The sequence below is a fragment of the Calidris pugnax genome, unplaced genomic scaffold (assembly GCF_001431845.1).
Source record: "Calidris pugnax isolate Ruff unplaced genomic scaffold, ASM143184v1 scaffold273, whole genome shotgun sequence".
In the NCBI taxonomy this organism is placed as follows: Eukaryota; Metazoa; Chordata; class Aves; order Charadriiformes; family Scolopacidae; genus Calidris; species Calidris pugnax.
In genome coordinates this window covers 7,723,257-7,749,587 of record NW_015094508.1, presented here as the reverse complement: position 1 = coordinate 7,749,587, position 26,331 = coordinate 7,723,257, and the positions used below count along the sequence as shown (strand labels likewise).

At 42.8% G+C, this 26,331-nt stretch overlaps 1 protein-coding gene across 3 annotated transcripts in view; it reads left to right on the top strand.

Moving 5' to 3' along the window:
• Positions 1-15,411: 15,411 nt before the first annotated feature.
• Positions 15,412-26,331, top strand: part of RNF180 (ring finger protein 180) — an 81,955-nt gene continuing 71,035 nt past the window's right edge. For all 3 annotated transcript variants that reach the window (XM_014964826.1, XM_014964825.1, XM_014964824.1), the window contains exon 1: positions 15,412-15,546. The gene's annotated coding sequence lies outside the window, so the exon portion shown is untranslated. The remainder of the gene's footprint in view (positions 15,547-26,331) is intronic.

Genomic DNA, 26,331 nt, shown 5'->3' with positions numbered 1-26,331 from the left:
GAGAAATAGAAACCTCATTTCACAGTGAAAGTCTATGAAACACTGCAATGATGTTTGAGAAATCCTAAAGTATACAGGCCTGCTCATACTGGCTGCTATTCAGCACCAATACCACATCATGCTAACTTTAAAGAAGCTAGCTTGGGAACCTTTGACATCCTAGTCCCAGTCACACAGTGCAGCAGAAGCTAAATTTAGCCTGGTAAATACCAGTTCTTAACTCAATGCTGCTTTGAGTGGACAGCTCTTGATTCTCAGGCCAGGTTTGGTATATCTCTGTAATTGAGAGCAAGTCATAATCTTTAATAGCCTTTAGAAAAGCACCCCAGTATATCCTGGAGAGTATCCTGAATGAAAGATCCTGCTTGATCTAGGAGAAGGGGAAAAATGACTTTTTGAACCAATTGCAAAAAGGAGAAGACTGAGTGCCAATCCTTATCAGATCTTTGCATTAGAATGTAATATTTTTATTCAACTGGTATCTGGGTGTGGAAATGTTTATTAATTGATATATTTATTATTTCTCTCAAATATTTGACCTCTTTTTCTTAAAGATTGGTCCCTTAGAGCTTTTAGAAACTACAAAATCACTGCAATTTGGCAACACATTTCTACCACATAACATTTCTACTAACAGTGGACCTGGGGGCAATAAATAGAACTTGCAAGTTGACGTACAAGTGAGCATACAAAACAATCAATAACATCTGCCTTCATCTTTTTAAGTTACTACAAGTTCTTTTCAAGGTAAATACTACTGGTAGTGAGCCACTAGCTAATCATACCATATATAAAATGGTGACTACAGAAATAGTAACAACAAATGCACCAAACACACTTTAGGTGAATGTCCAGAACAATGCATGCCAGAGCAAGGAAGGCTCTTTGGGGAGGAGTAGTAGGGAACACCCCTGCCAAAAGAAAATACCTATTTTTACTACTAGTAGTTGCTCTTGGGAAGATCCAGTTATAAATACTATGTTTCCCCATTTCTTTCTGTAGGTTCCAATCTTTTTAGAAGCCTGCCAAAAGCATCTACCAAACGACAAGTTGTTAATTCCCAAAGAAATCAGAGAAAAAAACATGTCAGTCATTTTGACTGTTCTGTTAACATAAACCCAATGTCTTTTCAAAATATACAAAAAGTTGAATATATGTTTTTAAGTCAATTTGCATTAGTTGTCTCTTCCGCCATGTATTATTTTCCTTGGAATAGATATCTCCATAATAAAAATAATACCAGCTAAACTCTGTATTTTGGAGGCTATTTTGGAGACAGTTTAATGGTGACACAGTGGTGGGAGTTAACATACATGATTAATCGTATATTATGTGTCATTGATGTATCTCATACTAAGGAAAGTGATTTTATTAGACAATTATCTACAAGTTAATTAGTCTTGGGATGTCACATGTAGAAGATATTTTTTGATGCCCCCAAATCAGTGAAAATTCCTGTTGTTGAAATATGAAAAATATGATCATATGATGAAAATACCACCATGAGTGAAGATGAAGTAGGTATAGCTACGTGTCTGAATAGCGTCCCTGTTTTGGTCTTGTTCTCACGAATACTTAATCCATTTATATCATGATATTGGGATGTTGTCTGCAGTCTGATGATGTCTCTTCAAAGAAGATCAGCTTCTGAAACACTGCTTGATTTTTTTTCTGGTCATATCGGTCAGTCTAAGCTAAGCTATTAACCCTCCCTAGAAAACTGTCCCCTGCAAATAGAAGGAACTGTCTCAAATGTAAAAAAAAGAAAAATTCCTTAAAATGACACATTCTGGCAAAACACTTCCAAACACAGTCTGTCAGAAATACTCCTTTATACATTTAATATCATAGTATGTCTTTCAGGCCCCTTATCTATACAACCAGTTCACAAGCACAGGCTCCCTTAACTCTATACCAAAACCACAGCAGCTAGAGACAATAATAGATAGTGGGTCACCCACCAGTCATCTCCCTGCCAATATTTAATTTTGCTCCTGTGGATATTACATGTTGACCAGACTCTATGACATAACGAAGAAATCTTTATGTTAATCTTTGTGTTCTTTTGAGAGTGCCAGTGCATACTGTCTTTGCCATTTTCAATACCTCAGTTTTAATGTCTTTTACTGCTAACGACTTCAATCTCCTTTATCTTTTGAGATTTTAATTTTCTGTTAAGATCTGAATTACATGTATTCTACTGAAAAAAAAAAAAAAAGAAATTAAGATTAAAACAGTACCTAGTATCACCTCCCTTTCTGAGGAGGATACAAATTTGGCTGATGTTATCAAACTGCTAATTCTGAGCTTTATTTTCAGGCTGCAACAGACTGTTAAAATAAGAGCCACAGGTGTTCATCGCTTGATTTAGTGCTTCTATTTTATTAGATTAAAATACCTGTAGGATTTTGCTTATTGATGGTTCCCAACATGAGATGGAATTTTTAAAAGCATTCTGCCTCCATATGGTACCAAGGCCTCCCTCCTTCAGCTGTGGCTACCATGAAATTACTATATTTTGCAATTAATTATGGTGAGCAAAATGTTTGTGTATTCTCCCTTTGAATATTATTCTTAGATATCCTTAAAGTAACTCCTAATGACCAGAGCCATGCTGAGTTCTTTTGTGGTAGGTGCTGAACAAGTATATAGTAAGTATTAAGCAATGTTGATAATTTTCAGATACATTTGCTGGGGGGCTTCTATCTTCTTTTTATTGAATTCTAGGAGTATTTCCATCTATTAAACAGGTAATGTATGTGCACAGTTTATAATAGGGTTTCGATATGAGAAAATGCTACCAAAACCAAAGTAACTCCCCCTCAGAAAAATATCCTTTCATTACCCATGCTAATAACAACAGTCTATGTAAATATTACTTTGCCATTTGTCATGAGCAGTAAGTGTCCCTACATCACTCAAGTTTTAACCAATCTGTACATGTCACAGATTGGATTACTTACCATTGGGGATGTTTAAGGTTGTGATTTAGTATTTCATATTGTTAATACACTTCGTTACAGCATGCTTTCTGAAAACTGCACACCATTCTCTAATTTCTTTTTATCTTGTGCTTTGATCTAAAATTGCATCCTAGAACATTGCCAATCCATAAATTAAAATGTTATTTGAATTATTATCAAGGCACGTTGAATAGCACTGTTCCTAATATTGACTTTTTGCTTACCTCCCCACAATTAGTTTGAGTAATTATTCTTTAGCTCATAATAACAAAGTCCAATCATTTTGTTTTTAATCTACAGGCACAGAAATCCCCTCCCAGCAGCCCTATTTTCAATAGAACTGAAAATTAATTTCAATAAATTATGGAAGGAAGGGAGGATACCAAACATAATTGCAAGCTGTTTTGGGTCAGTTTAATTGCTGGGGTGTTTTTCATGTCAGCCCACTTTGTCTGTATCTCATGTCTATTCACCTTTCTCTGTTTCTGTAAAAACTGAGTGAAACCAATGCTAAATATTTCAGCCCAGTCCCTACCGTCCTTAGAGCTAATGGCACTTGGACATCAATGGCTGCTTGCAAAACGCTGGCGGCTGATGGATAAGTCAACTTGCATTTCCCATTGGTTCCCAGGAATGTACTTCTGGAAAGTCTTTAGCATCAATAAGAGCAGACATTGTGCAACAACATCTAGAGATTTTTGTTACTTGCTCAGAACACAATGATTGAAATGAGATTCGTAAAGTTCCAGGCATTACCAGCGAATTAATTACTCATTACACAGATTGGGTTTTATGAGGTGTGTGTGTGGGGGGGGGTTATCATTTTTACAGCATTTTCAAAATTAGTAGTGAAAATTTTGCTAACCAATAGCATTTCAGCAAGAAGATGTAGTATTTCAGCAAGAAGATGTATTGTTTCAGTTTACACATTAATGAACTCATATGAAAAATTACATGTTCCAGTAAAGAAATAAATTTCCCTATTAAATACTTAATCTCACTTCATTAATATTTCATTTGTAGCAATTGTGAAGATAAATGTCACCACCACTAATTAAAATGATTTCCTCATTAAATTATCACACTTCTAGACAGCTAACCATTTTTGGGCTCCTCACTACAAGAAAGACATTGAGGTGCTGAGCATGTCCAGAGAGGAGCAGCAAAACTGGTGAACGGTCATATGAGAAGTCACTGAGGGAACTGGCTTTGTTTAGCTTGGAGAAAAGGAAGCTGAGGGGAGACCTTATCACTCTCTACAACTACCTGAAAGGAGGTTGTAGCATGGTGGTGGTTGGTCTCTTCTCCTAAGTCACAGGTGATAGAACAAGAGGAAATGGGCTCAAGTTGATCTTAAAGGGATTTTCCAACCTGAACAATTCTATGATTGAATTAATATTTCTCTATTTATACCTCCCAAATTACTCAAAATTTTCCTAGTTAAATAAGAGTTGCAGCCATTTCAAGATAGTGCTTTCTGTTTAGGTAGTTTACATATTTTTTTCTCTATCCACCTATTTTTATGGCACATCTCCTCACAAGCTTCATGCTTGTGCCTCCGCTGATCTCTCTGATACTCGCCCTTTAGGGCTGGAGTCAGGGCATCCCTCATAGAGGGGCCTTGACTGTGGAAATCACTCCCTCTGCTGGTCTTTCGAGCCTCCTGCTTTCACAGTCTGTCATCGCAACCCAGCATTTACCAGATGGATCCAAGCTACTGTCTGAACTTTTCCTATCTGTTCGGTGTCCCCCTGCCTGGAAGCACAGCCAGAACCTTTGCTTTACATAAAGCAATCTCATACTTATTTTTATAGTGAGCAAGAGGTGCTGTCTGCACGTTTCTGTTGAACTCAGAAAATTAAGAGAGGGAGATATTTAGTGGAAAGAGCAGATACCTGGTAAACAAATAAAAGATGAAGAGCAGTGCCAGATAAAAAAAAAAAAAAACCACAAAAACCAAACACACACAAAAAAAAAAAACCAAAAAAACCCTACTCAACACCAATAAGAAAAGGCTAGATGAAAACCAGAACACAAGAATATTAGCAACTTGACAAGATAAGAGATACAAAAGTTTGCAAAGGGGACATACAAAAAATGTTTTAAAACTAATGCTACTGAAAACATACACAGGCCAAGCAGGTGTCAAAAATTGCACTAAAAAACTGCAATTAGGAGAAAAATGGAAAACACTGAAAAAACAAAGGCAGATACCTTGACCTGGATTCTGTTGCTACCCCAAGCACTTTTTCTCCAAGGCAGTGTGAGAAATCTGTACCCTGTGCAGTGTAGGATTGTAACTGTGCAGGACCATCGGTTTAGATGAGGGCAGTACTGTTCCTGCTCATTGTCAGTGTGCCTAGGAGGGAGAACTGTCCACAAATCTCTCACACTGTTCTCCTGGAGCTCTCCAAGCACTAACCCAAGCAGGTTCTCACTGCCAACCTGGCACAGGCAATACTCCGGGAGGAGAACGTGGTTCTTTGACCCATCACTCAGCATCTCCTGGGCATGTTGGCTGGCTGCGAGAACATGCAGAGCACAAAGGACTTCTGACTTTATTTACATTCTTTGAGCCACCTGTTCAGATGCTTTAAGGTCATCATTTTTCCCAATGCTTTAAATTAATTCCTGTTTTCAGTATGATACAAAAACATTTTATTTCTCCTTTTTATTAATGCAGAATTACACTTGTAAGAATTCAGCTTTAAAGGACAGTAAAATATTGCTATGTGCATTCCTATAGCCCCATTAACAGAAAATGTTGTAGCAAACTGAATTTGCTTGCAAATTCAGCTCTTCTGACTTCACCTCACCTTACAATGGGTAAGAAGAATTAAATATCTTTGTGGAAGTATAGAAGGATTTTACTACTCATTATTAAAATCAAAGAACAGCTTCTTATAATCCTCAGTATTTAAATTGTGTATTAATTTACACTGATTTTGCTGTGCTGCACTTAATATGAGAAACCACTGGTTGCCTTATAAAATATAACACTGTTAATAGGAAAATCAACAAATATTGTTTCTCATATGTCACTAATATTAACGATATAACCAAATGGAAAAAAAAATGCATCAAAACAAAAATTGAAACATATACAACCACAGATCTAAGATTCCTGCAGAGACACTCAAAAAATCATGCACCTGCCCTGAGGATTTTCAGTCTGAATAATGAGAGTGGACCATCTTAGTGTATGTGGGAAGTAGGAGTTACATGTGCTACTATGTTATAAAGAGTATACAGATCATGGAGATTGTGAAGACCATACTGTGGTGATTTTGCATTTCATGGTATTTTTGCTGTGTCTTGACTGACTGGACATCTACTGTGACAAAAGAAATTAAATCTTTTTTAGTTTGGTTAAAATAAGACAGCAAATTTATTAATAGGGAAAAACTATGGGAACAACTGAAAGGAAGAAAATCTGCTTTTAATAAACTGGCTAACCTCTGATGCCTTATATGGAGATGAACAATTCTTCTTTTAAGCTTGATAATTTTAATAAATTCACATTCTTAACGAGAAAAGACTCAGTTTCGCACCTTTTATTTACACCTGGTATTTATGAACTCAAATACTTCTGGAGGCATTTATCTGTCTAAGATGTGCTAACACTTGTTTCACTGATGGATTTGTTTTCCCATGGTAGAATTCATTAAGGTCATTGACTGATTATTGTGAAAAGAAAAATCTTTTTTAGAAATACAGGTTCATCATAAACAAGGCTCTGAATTTAAACCCTCTTTTTTTCCAGTAGAAAATCCAAATGTAAAAGCCAAGACTATTTTTTTTAATAATGAGCATCCCTCTGTTATTAAGGCTTGGCAAATAGAGTCATTTGCTAGGGAAGATGGAGTGACTGGATGTTTGTTTTGTACTGAAGTTCACCCTTTGTAGCAATTTCACGTTTCAAAGTTCAAAATAATTGTTCTTTGTCCCCATAAAATCATATACAAAAACACATCAGGATGTGAGAATATGCCTTACTGCCACATATCAAGATTGCAAGAATTGTTTTCTTTTTCTTTTTTCCTTCCCCTCCCCCTTCTCCCTTTCCCTTGACTCTCCTTTTCCCTCTTTTCCTTTTCTTCTTCCTTTCCATTTTAAAAATTTATTTATTTTATGGTATTCATGATAATTAGGTCAAATTTCCTACAGAATGAGGAAAGACAGGAAATATTTCTTGAAATTCAGTCTGCTATGGCTTTTCTACCTCATATCTTCTAAAGATTCTGCTGAACAGTGTCAAATATTCATCACCTGATCAGCTTGCTGTAAATCCTGACATTTTTTTCATATTTGGAAAATCTTGTATTTAAACTGTTCTGACTGACTACTATTTGTTTTGGGCTAATTCAACAGTACCTGTGTCCTGAGAGACTGACAGGATGCACATTTATCACAGTATGGAACATAAATGATGGATAGGAGCAGTCAGCTCTACCAGCCTAATGAAAGCTGTCTAACATCAGGATGCTGAAGTACATTTTAAGTCTGGGTTTGGCAAAGCAGCCAGCAGTTGGGGGAGTGAAGGCAGATGGAAATAAAACTTAACTGCAGACAACTTATCCTACAGAAGAACAGCATGCTGCATGATCACATTCTCATTATTTTCTGTAGAATGATTTTTATCTGCAGATTTTTTCCCCACTGTTAACAGCAATTATTTTTTCTGTGCCCTACTACTCATTAGAAATTTTGTCACTAAGCAAAGTTCATAGCATCAGCGTAATTTAAGTTTCATGTGCCAATTCATGGGGATATTTTTTATTACACAGACAAAAGGAGGAAGCTACTTATGATATCAAACTGCATTATGAGTTCTGCATCACCTTTGCAACTGCTGGAAGTTGTCTCTGGGTATAAGAATCCCAGGAAAGAGCTCACATTGTTCCCAACTATATCCAGACATACTTGGCCACTTAATGACTTAGGTTTCAAAACAGCAGTTCTTACTGAATTATTGATCTAAACGTGGATATTTGACACCTCCTTCCAGAAATATTGCAAGAGCTGATGGCTCTAAAGTGGGCAGGACTGTGTCCATGTGCTCTCACTCCTGACAGGAAAGAAGGCATGGGAGACATTAGGCCTTTGGGAGATGACACAAGGGACAGACCAGACAGTGGTACAGTTCAACTTCCATTGATTTTGTGAACTGTGCAGTTTTTCTGCTGTCAGGTCAGAACAAGCCCTGAAGCATGTCATTTCAGGCTGCAGGCATTGGTTTCAAAAACTGAGATGGAAACAAACAGTAGATCTCTCCCCAGAGAAAGCCACACACATACTTGCAAAGACTGAGGAAATGAGAAGAGAGCGCAGGCTGATTGTGAGTTTCCATGTGTCTGGAAGCTCTTGCCAAGTCCCTGGCTAAGAATGTTCTCTCTTCATGCACTGCAAAGTGCATCCACACCAGGGCTCCACACAGACCAGCCCAAACTGTTTGTGACATACCCAGATCCCACCAGGAAGGTGTTTCCAGTGATAAACACCTTCACTAAAGCCATAGCATCCCCAAGGAAGAGTCTGGTTCAAGGTACTCCCGCCTTCTACCAGGGGGATAAAGGAGAAGGGATTGTGCCTCTGCTCCTCCTGGGACCTGAGCCCCACTCTGCCTCCTGTCCACGTGCCCAGGGGGCTGCTCCTGCACCCCAGCCCTTGAGCTCCATAGCTTAGGAGCCCAGCACATGGCCATTGCCAGCAGCAGGCCACAGGCTGCTCAGGTTTGCTCTGCCAGGATGTGGTCTGGCCGGCCTGGAGCTGGGCTTTCACCAGGCTGAGTGCCACAGCACTTTCTCTGCTGACCAGGTGGCTACGGTGCCTTCATTGCACTCTTGCTCACCTCGGTAGGGCACAGTCATGGTTTTACACAAAGACCAGCACCAAGATGTGTTCCAGCACAGAAGGCACTATTGGTTGCAATTACACTGAGGTAGCAGTGAGCAGCAAAGGCTGGCAGGAGAGCAGAGCCCCAGGGCAGGGAGTGAGGCATGGAGATGGACAGGTCTGGGCTAATGAGCAACGGGGCACAGGCCTCCCCCTGGCGAAGGGCTGTATCCCCTCCCACCAGAGGGGGCCCATCAACCTCAGGCTGCAGCAGACACATGAGGGGGAAGCTGTGCGCCACACCAGAAGGAGGAGAAAGCATCACGGGTGGGGATAGCAAAACCAGCTGCACTGCTTTTAATGACAGACTAAGAATTTTCCTGCAGTTTCCATAGTTTTATTTTCCTCTTTAATAATGAGATTACTAACACATCCCCCTGGGGGTCAGCACATGCCCCAGCTGCTTCTGGGGCACCCTAGTGTTGCCAGAGTCATGGCTTCTTGTGGGCTAAACAGGCTGGAAGGCTGTTGTCCCTCCTCTTCAGGGGGCACCAGGGCCACCCAGGTGAGCAGTCTCTGCCCTGGCCAGCAGTGGAGGGGTCTGCCACCACCTGCACCAGTTCCTTGTGTGGCTCCTCCTGCTCCCTGGGTGTGTGAGTAGGAGCACCCACCAGGGAGGTGTGGGGCCAGGGGTGGCCACAGGGCTGTCCTCCTCCTCCTCAGTAGCATAGGAGTCCAGGAGGTCCAGCTGCTGGAGGATCTCACTGCACCAGTCTCTGGATAAGGCATGAATAAGCTTGTGCACAAATGTCACCATCTGGTTTTGCAGGAAGGGCTGCAGCTCCAAGACCGAGGCCTCCTCATCCAACCCACAGCAGTACAGACTTACTGTGAGGGTACCCTGTGTGAAAGCTACCTCCCACCAGCAGGGCCCATGCAGCACCTGGTTCAGCCAGGACAGCAGGGTCTGAAGGATCTCCAAGCAGTCCCAGAAAAGACATGCCCAGACCTGGGGCTGGAAACCAGCCATGTAAGCTCTGGGCACTGGCCCCATAGACCCCTGCTCAGCCTGGTGGCCAGCAATCAATGGATCTGAGGGGCATTGAACAACTATCTCCAAAATTGCGTCCTCTGATCGCATGGAGTAAGTGATGGTGTTGACAGTCTGCCTGCAAAAGGGCTGTTTTGCCCACCGCTCAGTGCAGCCCAGGCAGAACTGGTGGAGACAGGGCGCCACATAAGCAACATCATCCTGAGCGTCACGGCAGATGGGGCAGCTCCACTCTGCCTCTGTGGCCATGTTTCCTTGCTGCAGCATGCTGAGGACAAAGAGCTTCTCCCCCTTGCTGCCACCGCGGTGGTGGGTGTACACGTTGAAAAACTGAGAGAGGCTGTGGTCATTCACTGTTCCAGGGAGGAGAAGAAATGCCCAGGTCCTTCAGGAAGGACACCGCCTGGAACCCCTGCAGCTTGGGTGTTTCTTGAGCACTCCTCACCCAACAAGGTCCAGGCTCTGTCTGCGGAGCCAGTACCTCCCCAAGCCCCATTGACTTGCCCCATGGCTACCCCAAGGGGATGTTTCCCTGCACAGCTCACCTCTGCTGCTACAAGCATGCCCCAGGGTGCTTGGTTGTCTGAACTGGGCAGGGTCAGGGACAACACAGGTGATGGCTTCAGGGATGGGCACTGAGACCTGCTAAAGCACAACCCAACACCAGGAGAAGCCTCACTCAACACTCCAGACCTCACAGGCATGCTCAGCAGGAGTCCAGGCATGAGCCTGGCTGGGCCAGGCTTTGGCAGCACCCAAATATAAACAGTGAGGGCCATGTGGTCACGGTCCAATGTTTGGTGATGTCCCAGTGGGCCATCTGCTCCTACAGTGCTTGCATGGGTAGTGCTCTGGATGGCACTAACAATCGTGTCCCCGCACATACCTCTGGGGCTACCGCTATGCTCCGTTCCACTCTCCCTTCACTATCTGTCTTCTGCTTGCCCGTCACCACAGCCTTTTCTGTGTCCTCCCAGAGTCCCATCAGGTCACTCTGACCATAGCTCTGACAGAGCTGAGTCAGGCAGTTACTTAACTCTAAAAGGTCTCACTAACCTGAACAGACCCACAGTAACTATATCCAGAAAGTGGTATATCCCATAACATATTAAAGATGGCTTGGTTTTATCCATTGCTCCAACAAAGTGTCAGTTCTTATGAAAATGAAAGAATTTTAAAGATTTGTTTCTAGTTGAAGATTTCTGTTCACACTTGGTGAGTTAAATGGAGACTCCGTAGAAAAAAGGCGTTGATGTGATCAACCAAAAGGCATTAATATCACCACCAACCCCTTACTCAGCAGGGCACTGATGAAGACACCAGTAGAAATCCATTGTAAGAGAACCACCTTCAAAAGCATTCTTTTTGAGCTGTGCACCTCGCACCCCACTCCCCGTTCAGAACAGTATCTACAGTTGGTTGTGGGTTTCAATCAGCAAGGATCCCCTTCACATTTGAGTACTACGATTCTTTGGGCTTCCATCCCTTAAGTCCCACAGATCATAAATTCTTTGAAGCTGTGCCACCACGGAGAAAAACAAAACATGCTTTTATCTTTATCTGGGTAACTAGTATGTTCTCCCAAGTTATGGGAAATGTGGAATGAGCTGTAGAGAGAAGTGACCTTAGGTCTTTTTTCTGTATGAGCACTTTCGCTTCCAGAAACTAGTTCTCAGCTGGTGATAAACAGAACACATCTAATAAACTTCACTGACCTTACTTATTTGCAGAACGTGTCTTCTTTGAGGCATTTTCTTTTATCCTGCCTCAAGATAGCAGGAGTCCTTGATTAGCAGGATTCTGAAGTGCAGAGACGATCCTTGCATTTAACACAGAATTGGATTCCCTTCCAGGGAACTAGCAACCACAACCTAAGAAAATGGTATTAAGAATTATTTTATAAGATTTAGTCCTAAGTAACTTTAAAAATGTTTACCCTAGCTCTAACACAGCCTGTGATCATACAGCAATTTTAGGCTGATTGTTTTTCAAAAAGAAGCAAAGGGAAAGCAAATGATTTGTTAAATGATGGATATTCTGTATAGGCTTTAGATTTCTTATAGGAGTAGGATGAGGTTTTACAAATCAGATTTGGAATCTTAGCTGCAAATATAAACCATTATCTGCAAGGTAAATGGGAAGAAATGTCATTTTCTTGCAGTTTATTTCATAATAGGTAAAGCTCTTCAATGACAAGTTAAATTGAAAAACAGACTGTATTTTTCAAAGGAAAATAAAATGCAAAAAGATGGTAATCTCCACACAGTGAAACGTTGTGCTTTATGGTTATTGTAATGCCTAGTGTTACCAAAGTTTTTCCAACAATGAATCATATGGTGAAGAATGAAACAGGACGATGATGCTCATTGGACTTCTCCTAATACAATGCCGTTCAAGTATACAAGCAGCTTAGAAAAAAAAACAACAGGTAACAGCAACAATAAATTTCCTCCTGTGCTCAGTATTAAGTCCCAAAAGTTCTACCCCACAGCTTCCATTTCTTCATTCATTTCTCCCAGAGCTCCCTCTCTGGCCATTTTCTAAGAGACTTTCTTCCAGCACAGACGATCAAATAACAGATATGCAGGTCATGGAGACGACCCCAGCTGATGGGAACAGCCTAATGGGTCAAAGGACAAGCTATTACAGAACTGGGTTAATGCCTATGGTAGTCCTTAGTGCACTGTCGAATACCCAAAGAAAATGTAATTTTTTCTATTGGAGAAGATGGATTTTGGTAAAAGAAAGGAACTCTACAGGAGCGAAAGCCAGGACATCCATTTTCCTGGGCAGCTTCATCAACACTATTGGCAAGGAAAACAACACATCCCTGCTGTGACTATTGGAATACAACACTGCTTGATAGCAAGTGTTCACAGAGCACCTGTGAACTGTGCCATGGACATGAAAACAGTATGTGCTGTGGTCTATGCACAAATCATTACAACACTGCAGTGTGATTCAGTGTTCACTGATTCGCTGCAAACAGCCTTTGACATAGTCTTCCTGCTATAACTATCCTTGTCTCAGAACAGCAAGTCAAAAACTTGTTTCTGATTTACTGTGCACCAGTTTGGCACTGATCCTCGGGCTGCTCACCATTGACTCAAGGGGCTATCCCAGTAAAAAGAACTTCATATATATTCTGCCTTAGAATTAACTTCTGCACCAGGCTGTCATGTATCCCAAAGCCACAGCACAAGAAATATCCATTAACCTTCTTAGCAATCACTTTGCCCACTCTTAACCTTCCACAGGCCAGCTGCCTCATGCTCATCCTGTGACAGACAATAAATACAGCTAACCATGCAGCTGAATGGCACATTCCCCTTGCTTAACAAAATAAAATATGTTTTACAAAATTCTCAAAATATAATCTTATAGCAAGGTTTCATTTTTCCTTATTCTATTTGCTCTTGCTGTGACATGAGCCATGTGATGTGCCTTTCACTTCTTTCTGGCAGTGCCATCATCACTGCTATTTCTCCTTAAACATGGGATGCCGTTAAAGTCAAATAGTCCAACCCTGCATCTTACTTAAGCAGAAACAAATGAGATGGCAAAATTTAAAAAGCGTAAAAGCTCTCTGCCCTAATAGTTTCAACATTCTTTTACATCAGAAGGTGAAGCCTTAAATTAGCAGCTAATCATTTTAACCCATATTTCATTTCTTCCATTCATCTTCCCCTGTTTTGTTTTTTTCTATATGCCTTAACCAATTAAGTTTGCTAGAAAATGCCTTATGACCTGCAACTCTTTATGACTAATAGTGCCTATAAACAGACGTTTCAGTTTAAATTTGAGAACACCATACCATGCTAGGAATTATTCCAAAATAACAATCAGTCTCTTCTACATAGAATTACTCTACAGTCATGGCAGAGCAAACCAGAATTTAATTAAGCATCCTACTTGTGAACTTCTTTATGTAGACCTTCTTCGCTGGCTTTACATTCAGGAAGAAAAAGTAGCAATTAGCACAACATCTCACCATGTGTAATAATGACTAAAAAACCCTGACAATCCTCTCCACAAAAATAAAACAACAGCTTTTCCAACCATGGAGTGGGAAAAAGGTAAGACAGGGAAATGGTTCATCATAGCATAGGGTAATCTGTTGTTTAAAAAATAAAAATAAAAAAACCCAAAACACTATATCCAACTATAGTGTTTAAACTCAAATGAGTAAACAAGTATGAAGTAATTTAGCTAGATGTAATTACTGAAAAACATAAGGCTGTCTGAATGAATGTTGTTATAATGTTATTTTAAATATTTGTATCACACTGTTGTTTGAAAACTTTTCCCATGAATAGGACTCTAAATAGAAGGAACTGAATAAACCTGAATAAACTCTCTCCCAAGGAAAAAGCAAACAAACAAAAAAAGACTAAATAATTCTGTTACAAGGTAGTCTGTTGAAATAATAAGAGGGTAGCAAAGGGCAAAAATTATCCAAAAAATTAGGTAAATGAGACCACTGGAAAAAAAATATGGTGGTAGTGCACTTCTGCATCCGTGAGAGCCCAAACCTCACGGTGATAACCTGATAACAAAACCTCGTCTTACCCTACAGGGAACGTACTTTGAAATGCAAGAAAAACCACAGAAATTAGGTATCATAAATGTAGAATAAACAGTGAAATTGACGTTTCGGTGTTTCAAACCACTTTCACAGGCCAAAAAGTGGACAGACTCTAAATTTTTTTTTTCCTCAGCAATCTTCGAGCCTGTCCTACATTCACACTGCTCTAAAAATTCTGGTCCCTTCCTGTGTTTGAAGCAGAGCAACTGTTACCAGCAGAGTGCCAGCTCCCAGCGCACACGTTAGCTCCTGATCAAGTCAAGAGTACCACCAGAAACCAAAACACTACCCAGGCGGAAACACAGCCCATCTCGTTTACCAGCTTTTACTAATTGCCGAGGTAGAGATGCTCACCAGCGAGGGGCCCGTGGTGCTGCTGCCCACAGCCTTCGGATCAGTGTGCCTGCCTTTTCTCCTGTGTAGTCCAGCACGATTTGCAGCAATTCCCTGCAAAGGTTCACAAGTTTACTTCATTTATTTTTTTTTCACTATATTTTTTCTTTTTTAACAGTCGGGGGGTACTGATGACACCCTGCCCGCTATGTGACTGTTTGCTGGGGGCTCTTGTGTGACTCTGCTGCCCCCAGCCCCGGTCTGTGACTCTAAGTTCCCCGGGTCTGGGCTCGTTGCTCGGGCCCGGAGGAGCATACGTATTTTGCCCCAATTTTTACTGAGAAGTTTTCATCCCGTTGCCCGTGGCTCGCAGCCGCGCCTCTTCACGGCTGTCACAGCCTGCCGCCGGGGCTGACCCCACCCCGGCTCCATCCCTGCCAGTCAGCAGGCGAGAGGACGTGCCACCCTCAGGCCTCGGCAGGGCCGCTGCCTTCATCCCCGGCGACAGCGGGAGCCGGCCCCGCAGCCGGCTATGGGCCTGGCCTCCCGCGGCGACCAGGGAGGCAGCGGCCGCCCGACAGGCCTGGCCTGCCCCGGGCTGACTTCCACGGCCGGCCGGGCCGGGCCGGCGCCGCGCTAGCGGAGCGCTTTCCGCCGCCGTTTGTCTCCCGTCTCTTCCCGTTCGCTGGAGCCGCAGCTGCTGCTGCTGCTGCGCAACCCCTTCCCCGCCCGCCCTGGCGGCGTCGCCTCGTCCTCTCAGGCTGGCACAGCGCGGCCCGGTAAGCCCGGCGGAGGGAGGGAGGAAGAGGGAAGGGAGGCGCCGCCGCCGAGCCGGGCCCTGGCGGATGGGGGGCCGCGGGGCGTAGCGGGGCGCGGGGTGAGCGCTGAGGTGCCGGCACCTGCCTGGAGCTCGGGGGTGGGTGGCGGGGCTGCCCGTCCCGGGGCGAGCCCAGCGCCCGCCTGAGGGGGCGCCGAAGCCCGACTTCTCCTCAGAGTTAACTTGGCGGTGCCGCCGGCTGTCAGCGCCCGCAGCGCCCCGGCAGCCCGCTCCGGGGGTGGCTGCCGGGCCCCGCCGAGGGCCCTGCCTGCCCGGCCGGAGGCCCGGCTTTCAGGCGGTGGGTGCCCGGCCTTCAGGCGGTGGGTGCCCGGCCTGCAGGCGGTGGGTGCCCGAACGCCGAGCCGCGCTCGCAGCGAGGCCGCTGCCGCTGTGCTTGCCCGGTGGCTTGCGGTGAGGAGCCCAGGGGGCGGCGGGCACGGTATTCCTGGCTGCTTAGTCCTTTATTTTGTGCCACAGCTAATGTGTGCGGGTGCAAGGGCATGGAGCAGGCAGTGCTGGTCTGCGGGATGTCGGGCAAGGAGGAGGTGATGCGCCGGTCCGTAGTTTTCCATGGACCTTTTAGGTCTGCTCCCTGTGAAAGGGGTTTAAACACTCCATGTTCCCTTGCGGGATCTGGTAGACCTGTTGACTTCAGCAGCATGCAGTAGGTTTCTTTAGCAAGTTAAGTGACACGTTGCAAGTAATGTTATTTCCCATTTTTTATGTTAACTCCCTTTCAATTACATGCGTTACTCGTGCTGCAGGAGAGCATGGCACACTGGCCACCCGCTCTCATCAGCCAGTGGTACATGGTGTGGAAGCTGATCACACAACAATAGCTGAACTGGTAGAACAGTTTGTAGCCGAACAGGAGCTGGCACAGGAGCAGATGGCACAGCTCTTCCTGCATCTTGCTGCTTTGCTTCTCTGGCAGCCTGGAGGCAGTTACTTAAACTTTCTTTTCTGTCTTCCCGTCCGAGTGCTACTCTATTGAGAAACACTGGTTTAAGTGTTTCTTTTTAAGAGTGTCTCTTTAAGGAGAAATACTTTGGAAACCAGAAGCTAGCAGCAAGTTTTTATGTGTACCTGAATGCCTTTCATGATTGTTTCTCTGTCCAGCAAAGTATCAGCTCCTCCCTTTCTGGGAGCAGGAACTTCTGGTATAGACACTTGCTGGCTAGGACAGCTCATCTTGCTTCTCTCTGTCATCCTCCTTCAAAGCTGCTACTCATCTAATAAGTTTTCAAGACTCCCGGTAACTAACCCTCAAGGTTCTGTGCCCCAATTTCTCACTGCTACCTAATTATTATTGTAATTTTCATGGCTGCAGTGTTCTGCAGGGATCACAGGTGGCTTTTGAACACAAAGACATTGAGAACCACTTGTTCTGATGTACTCATTTCCCTATTTTTATGCATTTGGGGTTGAGGGCCAAGCTGGTTGAAAAGGAATTCTATGCCAAGTTTTCAACAGACATGTAGGGATTTGTGTTTAGTTCTTTACTTGGAACGTTTGAGAATTTTTTCTTGGGGTTTTACTATATGTTTTCAAGCAATTTTTTTGAAGAAGAAATAACCAAAGCTTAATATGTTATACAATTCAGATTGTATAAGAAACTTAGATATAAATATCAAAAGGGACTTCCTGCTAGTGAGGGGATTCCAGAAGGGAAAGTGCCCCATTCAAGGAGTGATGAATAAACATGAATAAACAGGAAGCTGATCAGCTTTGTACCGTTTCTCTGGCTGCTATGTCCGCTTCTTGATCCTTCACCTGTTTTTGTTGTTTTCTTTGTGAATAGTTTGTGATGTTTCCAGCTTTCAGGGTTTTCCAGACAGAGTGGGAGGAGAGGAAAAAATACAATTCCTGTTTCCTTTTCCCTTAACATATTGATGAACATGTATGAATCTGAAAATCTTAAGGATATTGTGCTGAAATTGCTTTAAAATTATTTTCTGCTGGGGAGTTCTTATTTAATTTTTCAGTGTTTCCTGCCCTTAGAAGTGGAAGAAACAACTTTTTCAAAAGGATCTAGTGAATTTAGTGTTAGTTTACACTGTTGTAAGGCAGTCTTTTTTTCCCTTGAAATTTTATATAGTCTGTCTAGCCTACTCGGTGCTGGAAAAACTTCATTTTGGGTTCTGCATCCAGATTTGAACACTGCTGTGTAAGAATAGCTGACCCATTTGAAAGAGTCCACAAAGTAGCATTGACAGTTGGAGATCAAGAAAGCATGATCTCTGAGGAAAGAGGGAAAGAACGATGTGTTTAGCCCAAACACAAGTTTGAAGGGGAGCTAATATGTAAGTATTGAAAGTTGTAAAATGTTCTTGCATGGAAGAAAAGAGGCACTGGACTCTGTATTCACAGAGAATAAAGGAAACTGCAAGAAAATTCAGGTTAGATGTTAGGGGGAAAGTTAAAATAATAGGAGAAAGTAATTAAATAGTTTGGGAAGGCTGTGAAATCTCCATCAAAGGTCTGTAAGAGGAGGTTAGACAAATGGTTTTCAAGATAGCGAACTGAGACTCTGACTTGGGAAGGAAGTCTTGGGAAGGAGTAGAGGGCCCTCTACTCCTGGCTCTTCAGGGACTGAATCATAGAAAAACATTTGAAGGACATAAAACAAAAGCGACAGAGGAGCATAGGCTTTTTAACACTCATTATTGCAATTTTAATGGCTGCAGTGTTCTGAAGGGGTCACAGGTGGCTTTTGAACACAAAGACATTGAGAACATACAATTTTGGAGGCAAATATGAGCTCACACAAAGCAACTGATCTGAAAGCAGTACAGCCACCACAAACATGGCCCAATGCCAAGCTGAAAAGGCCCCCTGAGAGTGACACTATCTGGTTTCCGAGTGCCAAATTGGAATTTTTTATCTTTATGTCAGCACTTCTTTTTGGCTGAAGAACAAAGCAAGGTAAGAACAAGAACAAGATGCTTCTTAACAGTTTTAGGTGCAAAGCAAGACAAATAAAAACTTATTTAAAAATATCAAGAACTCTATGGTTAAACTGCATTTAACTGTATAAACACTTCAAAATCCTGTGTTTGTATGCTTTTATTTGAGTTCCAGTTGAAGTTATGTGCAAGTCAAAATAAAAATAAATGCTTAGGTGACAAATCAGAAATGTCTCATTTGCTCCTTTCTATCATGTAGAAACCTCTTCAGTGTGTTAGTGTGCATTTGTAGCTTTTCTTCTGTCCTCTGTAAGAAATGCAAAAGGCACATACAACCAGAACTTTAATAGACCTACAGGAATTTTCCTTCTTAACTTCTGCTAAGCCAGAGGAATGCTTCAGCCTACTGTAACATAGTCTTAAAACGTATTTGCATTTTGAGGTGTTTTTTCCCATGTATTTTTCTATCAGAATTCTTGGTTACACAACATACAACCCATACTGTGCAGTCTATTACACATATTATATGTTAAATATTCATTTCTTTTATGAAAAAATATTTCTAAATGAAAGGTTTATGCAGAACTAAGAAGAAATAAAAAAATTAATGTATGTACAAATTTTTATAAGACATAAAAATAAAAAAGAGCTTTTGTTTTGCAGTAAAACAGTGCTTGCTTGCTAGATATTGTTCAGGTGAGGATGTTTACATCACTTTAAATGCCAGTGATCCTTCAACAGCCTTTTTTTGCATGACTTGAACCTTGTCTTTTAAGTCTAGCTAGTGCATTTATCCATCAGTCCTTTGTCTGTTGGTTCAGCCGTCTATCACCAGTTGTTTTATACCCCACTCCAGTAAGCATCATCAGCCTCAAGTGAAGCAGCTGTTCAACAGATAGAAAAAAGCTTTCTCTGTAACAATTAGCATAATGGGAACAGAATGTATACAGAGACTTAAATATATAACATTTGAATATACAGTCTTAAATTTGAGGTTCTCACTGAGCTATTGTAAATAAAATTCATTCTAGAAGTGTGTTATGAAATTGTGAAGAATAAATTAATTAGAACAGCTTTAAGGTGTTTGAGTGATACAAATGAATTCATAACTTTGGCTTTTATGACAGCAGGACATTCTTCAATGACTACAGCCTGTTAGGGAGGGATGGAATCCACCTGCCTAGAAGAGGCAAGGGAATCTCTGGCAGCAGCCTGGCCAACTTGCTGATGTGGGCTTTAAACTGAAGGATGCAGGGGGCAGAGTCTGAGGTGGCAACGCTCACATCACTGCAACCAACTGGGAAAAAGGCCAGAGCAACCAGAGCAGTGACAAATGTTCCTTAGCTGCCTCCCAAGATGTGAACCAGAAGACCAACCACTGCAAGTGTATGTATACCAGTGCGTGTAGCTCTGCATCCAGTCACAAAGTTATGGAAACATGGTGGGACAACTCGCATGACTCGAGGATCATGATGGATGGCTATAGGCTGTTTCGTAAAGACAGGCAGGGAAAAGGAGGAGTCGGAGTTGCACTTTATGTTAAGGAGAACCTTGAACGTACCATGATTGTGGAAGCCCTACTGAATGCCTTTGCCCACCCAGGGGGATCTTACAGTAGGCATTTGCTAGCAACCTCCAAACCAAGACAAAGAGGCCAAGAAAGCAATATTTGGATCACTTAAGCAGGCTTTGGGTCAAGAGAACCTGGTTCTTATGGATGACTTCAACTACCCAGACATTTGTTGGAAGAACAGTACAGCAGCTCACGTGTCATCATCCATCAAGTTCTTGAAATGCGTAGAAGACTGCTTCCACATAAAAGTGTTAGATGTGCCAACCAGGAACAAGATACTACTGGACTTGCTACTCACAAACCAAGAATATCTCGGTTAGAGGTAGCCTTGGCTGCAGTGATCACAATATTGTGGAGCTTGGGATCCTGCTGAACACTCTGAAGGTTAATACTAAGTTAAAGGGTTTGGATTTCAGAAAATCAAACTTCAGCTCGCTCAGAACTCAATTGGGAGGGATTTTGTGGGAAGCTTCCATGGAGTATAAAGAAGCTAGCAAGTGTTGGGGGTTTTTCAGCTTTCCTGGGAGCACAAAAACAGTTCCCCCCTTTAAAGGTAAGGGAAGTAGGTGGAGCAAGAGACCCCCTTGGCTTAACTGTGAGGTTCTGAGTCTGCTCAAAACCAGAAGAGAAGTGTACCAGAGATGGAAAAGCAGATGAATACTCATTGAGAACTGAAAGGGCCTTGCCAGGGAATGCCGAGAGGCAGTTAAAAAAGCAAAAGCTCAGCTTGAATTGAAATTTGCCATAGATGTCAAAAGCTACAAGAAAGCGTCCTTCAGCTACATAAAAAACAAGCAGAAACAGAAGAAAATACTGGCCTGCTGTTAAACAAGGGAGGTGAATTAGTCATTAACAATTCTGAAAAGGCAGAGGTTCTCAACACTGTCTTAACCTCTGTCTTTACCAGCACTGTTGGGCCCCTGACAAGCAGTACCCGGGGGGTGTGGTAAATGACTCTTCAAACTGGCAACCTGCTATAAGTGGGATCTTCCAGAGATTGATACTGGGCCCAACACTGTTTAGTATCTTCGTTCAGTGATGTGCGTGATGGGCTGAGGTGTACCCTGATGAAGTTCGCTGATGATACCAAACTGCATGGGGAAGTGGACACTTTGGGAGAGCCCCCCTGCAGCAAAACCTGCCTGGATAGGCTGGAAGAGTGGGCGAACAAGAGCTTTATGAAGTTCAACAAAGACAAATGTAAGGACTTGCACCTGGGGGAACATAATCCAGGAGTGAAGCACAGACTGGAATCTACCCAGCTGGGGAGCAGCTCTGTGGAAAGAGACCTGGGGGTCCTGGTGGACAACAAGCTCAATAGAAGTGAACAGTGTGCTGCCATGGCAAAGAAAGCCAACAGGATGCTGGGTTTCATCAACAAGGGCATCACCAACAGAGATAAAGAAGTCATTATGCCACTCTACTCAGCACTTCTCAGGCCACACGTGGACCACTGTGTTCTGTTTGGGTTCCCTGCTATGCAAAAAAAGATGTGTAGAGGCTGGAGAGGGTCCAGAGAAGGGTCCTCAAAGGACTCGGAAGCCTGCCATATGAGGAAAGGCTGAGAGAACTGGCTTTGTGCAAGGGAAAAGAAGTCTTAGAGGAGACCTTATCACCAGGTTCCAGTATTTAAAGGGTGGTACAAAGAAGGTGAAGACTCCCTTTTTACCAGGAATCACATGAAAAAAATGAGGGGTAACAGGTACAAGTTGTTCCTGGGAAGATTCTGATTGGCCACAAGAGGAAATTTTTTCACAATGAGAACAATGAGCCCTTGGAATAATCACAGAATCACAGAATTGTTGGAGTTGAAAGGGACCTTCTAGAGATCATCTAGTCCAACTCCCCTCCCAAAGCAGGATTGCCTATAGCACATTACTCAGGACTACGGGGTGAGCGCTGAGGTGCCGGCACCTGCCTGGAGCTCGGGGGTGGGTGGCGGGGCTGCCCGTCCCGGGGCGAGCCCAGCGCCCGCCTGAGGGGGCGCCGAAGCCCGACTTCTCCTCAGAGTTAACTTGGCGGTGCCGCCGGCTGTCAGCGCCCGCAGCGCCCCGGCAGCCCGCTCCGGGGGTGGCTGCCGGGCCCCGCCGAGGGCCCTGCCTGCCCGGCCGGAGGCCCGGCTTTCAGGCGGTGGGTGCCCGGCCTTCAGGCGGTGGGTGCCCGGCCTGCAGGCGGTGGGTGCCCGAACGCCGAGCCGCGCTCGCAGCGAGGCCGCTGCCGCTGTGCTTGCCCGGTGGCTTGCGGTGAGGAGCCCAGGGGGCGGCGGGCACGGTATTCCTGGCTGCTTAGTCCTTTATTTTGTGCCACAGCTAATGTGTGCGGGTGCAAGGGCATGGAGCAGGCAGTGCTGGTCTGCGGGATGTCGGGCAAGGAGGAGGTGATGCGCCGGTCCGTAGTTTTCCATGGACCTTTTAGGTCTGCTCCCTGTGAAAGGGGTTTAAACACTCCATGTTCCCTTGCGGGATCTGGTAGACCTGTTGACTTCAGCAGCATGCAGTAGGTTTCTTTAGCAAGTTAAGTGACACGTTGCAAGTAATGTTATTTCCCATTTTTTATGTTAACTCCCTTTCAATTACATGCGTTACTCGTGCTGCAGGAGAGCATGGCACACTGGCCACCCGCTCTCATCAGCCAGTGGTACATGGTGTGGAAGCTGATCACACAACAATAGCTGAACTGGTAGAACAGTTTGTAGCCGAACAGGAGCTGGCACAGGAGCAGATGGCACAGCTCTTCCTGCATCTTGCTGCTTTGCTTCTCTGGCAGCCTGGAGGCAGTTACTTAAACTTTCTTTTCTGTCTTCCCGTCCGAGTGCTACTCTATTGAGAAACACTGGTTTAAGTGTTTCTTTTTAAGAGTGTCTCTTTAAGGAGAAATACTTTGGAAACCAGAAGCTAGCAGCAAGTTTTTATGTGTACCTGAATGCCTTTCATGATTGTTTCTCTGTCCAGCAAAGTATCAGCTCCTCCCTTTCTGGGAGCAGGAACTTCTGGTATAGACACTTGCTGGCTAGGACAGCTCATCTTGCTTCTCTCTGTCATCCTCCTTCAAAGCTGCTACTCATCTAATAAGTTTTCAAGACTCCCGGTAACTAACCCTCAAGGTTCTGTGCCCCAATTTCTCACTGCTACCTAATTATTATTGTAATTTTCATGGCTGCAGTGTTCTGCAGGGATCACAGGTGGCTTTTGAACACAAAGACATTGAGAACCACTTGTTCTGATGTACTCATTTCCCTATTTTTATGCATTTGGGGTTGAGGGCCAAGCTGGTTGAAAAGGAATTCTATGCCAAGTTTTCAACAGACATGTAGGGATTTGTGTTTAGTTCTTTACTTGGAACGTTTGAGAATTTTTTCTTGGGGTTTTACTATATGTTTTCAAGCAATTTTTTTGAAGAAGAAATAACCAAAGCTTAATATGTTATACAATTCAGATTGTATAAGAAACTTAGATATAAATATCAAAAGGGACTTCCTGCTAGTGAGGGGATTCCAGAAGGGAAAGTGCCCCATTCAAGGAGTGATGAATAAACATGAATAAACAGGAAGCTGATCAGCTTTGTACCGTTTCTCTGGCTGCTATGTCCGCTTCTTGATCCTTCACCTGTTTTTGTTGTTTTCTTTGTGAATAGTTTGTGATGTTTCCAGCTTTCAGGGTTTTCCAGACAGAGTGGGAGGAGAGGAAAAAATACAATTCCTGTTTCCTTTTCCCTTAACATATTGATGAACATGTATGAATCTGAAAATCTTAAGGATATTGTGCTGAAATTGCTTTAAAATTATTTTCTGCTGGGGAGTTCTTATTTAATTTTTCAGTGTTTCCTGCCCTTAGAAGTGGAAGAAACAACTTTTTCAAAAGGATCTAGTGAATTTAGTGTTAGTTTACACTGTTGTAAGGCAGTCTTTTTTTCCCTTGAAATTTTATATAGTCTGTCTAGCCTACTCGGTGCTGGAAAAACTTCATTTTGGGTTCTGCATCCAGATTTGAACACTGCTGTGTAAGAATAGCTGACCCATTTGAAAGAGTCCACAAAGTAGCATTGACAGTTGGAGATCAAGAAAGCATGATCTCTGAGGAAAGAGGGAAAGAACGATGTGTTTAGCCCAAACACAAGTTTGAAGGGGAGCTAATATGTAAGTATTGAAAGTTGTAAAATGTTCTTGCATGGAAGAAAAGAGGCACTGGACTCTGTATTCACAGAGAATAAAGGAAACTGCAAGAAAATTCAGGTTAGATGTTAGGGGGAAAGTTAAAATAATAGGAGAAAGTAATTAAATAGTTTGGGAAGGCTGTGAAATCTCCATCAAAGGTCTGTAAGAGGAGGTTAGACAAATGGTTTTCAAGATAGCGAACTGAGACTCTGACTTGGGAAGGAAGTCTTGGGAAGGAGTAGAGGGCCCTCTACTCCTGGCTCTTCAGGGACTGAATCATAGAAAAACATTTGAAGGACATAAAACAAAAGCGACAGAGGAGCATAGGCTTTTTAACACTCATTATTGCAATTTTAATGGCTGCAGTGTTCTGAAGGGGTCACAGGTGGCTTTTGAACACAAAGACATTGAGAACATACAATTTTGGAGGCAAATATGAGCTCACACAAAGCAACTGATCTGAAAGCAGTACAGCCACCACAAACATGGCCCAATGCCAAGCTGAAAAGGCCCCCTGAGAGTGACACTATCTGGTTTCCGAGTGCCAAATTGGAATTTTTTATCTTTATGTCAGCACTTCTTTTTGGCTGAAGAACAAAGCAAGGTAAGAACAAGAACAAGATGCTTCTTAACAGTTTTAGGTGCAAAGCAAGACAAATAAAAACTTATTTAAAAATATCAAGAACTCTATGGTTAAACTGCATTTAACTGTATAAACACTTCAAAATCCTGTGTTTGTATGCTTTTATTTGAGTTCCAGTTGAAGTTATGTGCAAGTCAAAATAAAAATAAATGCTTAGGTGACAAATCAGAAATGTCTCATTTGCTCCTTTCTATCATGTAGAAACCTCTTCAGTGTGTTAGTGTGCATTTGTAGCTTTTCTTCTGTCCTCTGTAAGAAATGCAAAAGGCACATACAACCAGAACTTTAATAGACCTACAGGAATTTTCCTTCTTAACTTCTGCTAAGCCAGAGGAATGCTTCAGCCTACTGTAACATAGTCTTAAAACGTATTTGCATTTTGAGGTGTTTTTTCCCATGTATTTTTCTATCAGAATTCTTGGTTACACAACATACAACCCATACTGTGCAGTCTATTACACATATTATATGTTAAATATTCATTTCTTTTATGAAAAAATATTTCTAAATGAAAGGTTTATGCAGAACTAAGAAGAAATAAAAAAATTAATGTATGTACAAATTTTTATAAGACATAAAAATAAAAAAGAGCTTTTGTTTTGCAGTAAAACAGTGCTTGCTTGCTAGATATTGTTCAGGTGAGGATGTTTACATCACTTTAAATGCCAGTGATCCTTCAACAGCCTTTTTTTGCATGACTTGAACCTTGTCTTTTAAGTCTAGCTAGTGCATTTATCCATCAGTCCTTTGTCTGTTGGTTCAGCCGTCTATCACCAGTTGTTTTATACCCCACTCCAGTAAGCATCATCAGCCTCAAGTGAAGCAGCTGTTCAACAGATAGAAAAAAGCTTTCTCTGTAACAATTAGCATAATGGGAACAGAATGTATACAGAGACTTAAATATATAACATTTGAATATACAGTCTTAAATTTGAGGTTCTCACTGAGCTATTGTAAATAAAATTCATTCTAGAAGTGTGTTATGAAATTGTGAAGAATAAATTAATTAGAACAGCTTTAAGGTGTTTGAGTGATACAAATGAATTCATAACTTTGGCTTTTATGACAGCAGGACATTCTTCAATGACTACAGCCTGTTAGGGAGGGATGGAATCCACCTGCCTAGAAGAGGCAAGGGAATCTCTGGCAGCAGCCTGGCCAACTTGCTGATGTGGGCTTTAAACTGAAGGATGCAGGGGGCAGAGTCTGAGGTGGCAACGCTCACATCACTGCAACCAACTGGGAAAAAGGCCAGAGCAACCAGAGCAGTGACAAATGTTCCTTAGCTGCCTCCCAAGATGTGAACCAGAAGACCAACCACTGCAAGTGTATGTATACCAGTGCGTGTAGCTCTGCATCCAGTCACAAAGTTATGGAAACATGGTGGGACAACTCGCATGACTCGAGGATCATGATGGATGGCTATAGGCTGTTTCGTAAAGACAGGCAGGGAAAAGGAGGAGTCGGAGTTG